The sequence below is a fragment of the Silene latifolia genome, chromosome Y (genome assembly GCF_048544455.1).
Source record: "Silene latifolia isolate original U9 population chromosome Y, ASM4854445v1, whole genome shotgun sequence".
NCBI lineage: Eukaryota > Viridiplantae > Streptophyta > Magnoliopsida > Caryophyllales > Caryophyllaceae > Silene > Silene latifolia.
The window spans coordinates 303,643,726-303,647,663 of record NC_133538.1 but is presented as its reverse complement, the minus strand read 5'-3'; the positions used below and the strand labels follow the sequence as shown (position 1 = coordinate 303,647,663).

The 3,938-nt window shown below is 35.7% G+C and overlaps 1 long non-coding RNA gene across 1 annotated transcript; it reads left to right on the top strand.

The window, feature by feature from the left end:
- Positions 1-488: 488 nt before the first annotated feature.
- Positions 489-2,718, top strand: LOC141634397 (uncharacterized). Its single transcript, XR_012539119.1, has 5 exons — positions 489-750; positions 935-1,034; positions 1,345-1,427; positions 1,779-1,889; positions 2,242-2,718. It is a non-coding gene; the product is annotated as an uncharacterized LOC141634397 (long non-coding RNA).
- Positions 2,719-3,938: the final 1,220 nt, after the last annotated feature.

The window sequence follows — 3,938 nt, the reverse complement described above, 5'->3', positions numbered from 1 at the left end:
ATTAACATCCAACACAGTACCCCTTATATAATCGGGTTCCGATCCACAAAAAGTTATAGTGGATTAACGATGGATCTTAAAACATGAAGCTAAGTAATCCATCGAGCTCCAACGAACGGAAAACATGTCGCATCGACTACCAGTCCTTCACCTTTTTTGTTGCAATACCCTGTATATTTCCACTTATAAAAGGGAACTTCAGCTATCAATTTAAGACCTGCTTCACAAGTAGATTGGTTTGTTTTAGAATTCATATGCATACTATTATTGTATTAGATGATCAAAAATTAAAGACTAAGACCGTCTCATAATATTCTGTACCAAATAATTATTTTTTACATTATTAAACTGTCTTATAATATGAGACCGCTTCACACAATAATAAATGTTTAATGAGAGGTTTAAGACCCAATTTATGTATAATAACCAAATTTAATTTTCGAGTTAATGGTAAGATAAAGACCTGAACTTTAAGGGACTATACTTTCAGGTCGCACTAAGATCATGCGTCTCATCTTCATCGCTGATCAATGCGATAACGAAAACCCTAATATGCAGCTTGAAGCACTTCGCATGGTGTATGATGAGATTAAGAAAGGCGAAGATGTTCAATTGTTTAAGGAAGTTGCTGTGAGGATTAATGGAAGATTGAGGCATTCTTATGGCTTTGATTCGGGTTGGGTTGATTCTGTTGAATGACGTGCCGAACAGCGGAAGGAGGAGTTGGAGAATGAGCTTAATGCTTACAGGGTATGCTGTTGATAATTTTGTAACCCCTCCGTCTGAAACATTTGTTTATCTTTATTGTTATTCATGAGAGTTATTTTAATCGAAGGTAAACAAATGATTGGGACGTAGTGAGTATTAGTTATAGTTTTTTATTGCTTGTTTTTTGGTGGAATTTGTGCTTAGTGAATTTGTGTAACCCTTTTAGGGTATGTTGCCTCGCCCGTTTAAGATCTTCTGGGCTGTTCCTAAATGGTAAACCTCCGACTAAGGCAGACCGTAAGTGAAGAACAATGAAGATGATGAAGGTTAGCCTTTTGATTTTGTGCTATTACTACATAGGAAAGAAAAATGTGCTTTTGATTTTTTCACTAATAGTTGCCCGCCCCTTATGTGTGTATAATTTCTCTAAAGACTAAGTTTACTAGGAAAGTGGGAAGAGATTGATCATGTTTCTAGCTTGTTTAAGGAATTAATCTGGGATAGCTAAGCTGTTTATTTGCCATTTGGTTTAAGTTTGATAGGATCTTTGTTTCTTTTGTACATTACTACAAGCACCAGCATAGTTAAGAGTAGGTAAGTAATTGTGTCTTGGATTCCTTTCTTTGTGATTGGCAGAAAATACGAAGAAATTCGTGCTCCACAAGTAGTGGACTTCGGCTACATCACAGCCATGAGCCAACAGTTACTCAAAAGAAGAGGTCTGTCTTTCACCTACTTACATTATTTCTAATGTCTTTCACCATATTTTCTTGTCTGTGTGTAAAATGGGCTACGAGTATGGTTTTTATTGATAATTCTAAACCCCGAGTCATGATTATCACCAATTGGCCATTACTAACTTTGGAATGGATGGTTACTCCCAAAGGCAGTCATGGTTAGTTTTTCACTGGTAGTAGCTCTAATTTGTAGCAAAATTGATTGAAGGCGTCTTCTGTGGATTTAATGATTACTGAAACTATTAATACATTGCATTTTTTTTTCGTCTATCATATTTTACAGTGTCTTAATTCTCTAAATAGTAATGTCCATGACTGAATTGCTTTGGCCAGGTATTGCTAATGGAAAGGAGAGTTCTGAACTTCCTGTGCTTTCAACTATCAGTTCCTACCATAAAAACATTTCTTAGGAAATATATTCATGCAGCACAAGCTACATACAAGGTATGATTAGTGGGATACAAGGCGGATCATCGACCTCTCAAAAGTTGACATGGCCCACAAATATAACCTGACCCATTTTCTAAGCTGTAAACCTATAACCTGAAACAACTATTTCTGAAATAAGGTGAAAATTTGTGGTTAGGGTCAGGTTTTTTTAGTAAAGATTTCAGCACTAGCACTTTAAGATCACCTGTTGAAGTGACCTACTGACCCAACCTAATCCCAACCCGAATGAATGTTTACTTGATATTTAATGTCCTTTCCCAAATCAAATTGACCCAGCCTGTTCTCTATTACAATGCTCCATTTGCTCAGTTTAGTCAAAATCTAATGCTCTGTTCCTAATTTGCAGGCGCCTTCAGTTGAGTTGGAGTTTTTGGCACTGAAATTGAGGCAAAAAATGAGAAATAATAACCTGGAATCTAATGTCGTCTCGGTCTGTACAAGAGACGGTGGATTTCATGTCACATACCGTCTCATAAAAGAGCTATATGGGAATCAAATTGGAGATCTTTATCATAGTCTGCCTTCCCATATGATTGAATTTGTGCTAGGTGATTTTGAGTGGCAAGTGCATCTTTATCCTGTGATTTGCGGTGTGATCAACTTACAGTGTGATTTCCGGATGTGAGCTAACTTAGCTTGTAAAGTCATAGAGCAGTCATGTTACCATAATTGTGTTGTACATATGTAGTTTTCATATCCTTCCTCGATTCAAAGTTCAGACTAAGGCTCTCGAAAATCTCCAACTCTAAATTTGTATATTATGTTGAGCAACCAAGTATTCGTTTCAAAATGTCACAAGTATCAATGCAATGCTTTCGTTCACGTCTTGTTTTCATGTCATCTAGGTAGGCACATCGAACTTTCTGAATCAGCGAACCATCACATATATCTCACAATCAATGTATCTTTCATGTATCAATAGTTTCTAAAACATGGGTCTATATAAATGTGTAGCTTATAATCATGCACTCTAAATGTGCAGTCTATAATCATGCCTTATGAATTATGATGGCATTAGGAGTTTGTTAACACTCATTCAGAGAATGAGCACACTCCAATTGCCTAAGTTTAATGGAGGCTAAGATGGGGCATCATGCGGTTTGCATCAATAATTGATTTTTTTCCAGGTTCGACGCTCTATAAGTTCTAAAATACGTGATGTCACCAATAAATATTAATTTCAAATTCTTTACGACACTAAATTTCAACATTTTTGAAAAACCGCCAAGTTGGCAACTCATAAAAAGTAATAATATCTTGGGGTATCGCGTGCAAAGCGCGCGATACAACAATTAGTATGCTAACAATATGTACAACAGAATGAGGAATCATATGGTAAATATATTATCCGTATAATATCGTATAATATATTTCCACAACTTTGGAACTCTGAAAAGTTGGGACGGTTTCACCCGATGACTCAAATCCAAGCCCGTCATAAACATGACTTTTTCTATCCAGTTCTTGCGAGATCTTGTGTAATGTGTAAATGTGTAAATGTGTAAGGTGTGCTTAGTAATATTAAGTTCATAATTTCAAATGTGTAATAGGTGCTTACTGCTCAGTAATACATTGTGCAAGTTCTTAGCACCATGTGTAATGTGTGCTTAGTAATTCTTGATTGCTTGATTCATGTTCAGACTTGTCCTAGAGTAGGAGGATTCATGATGAGATTTCACGTTTCAACCAATTGGGTATTCTTATAACACATTCGCTCCGTGTTACGGAGTATAAATGTATAATACTATCCGTACGACGGAGAATATTGTACCAGGAAAAATATTATCTGTACTATATACCATTAATGTCAGAATTGCGATTCGATCCAACGATTCTATGATTTTACGATCCAAAAATGCTTGACCGATCCTGGATCCTACGATTTTATCATAGTGGTAGAATCTTACGATCCTATTAATTTGAAAATTTCTAGAGATGGAATCATAATACGATCCTACGATTTTACGATCCTACGATCTGATTCCATAATAAAAAAAATTAATATATATTTTTATATAATGACACCGTAAAACACAAATTTCG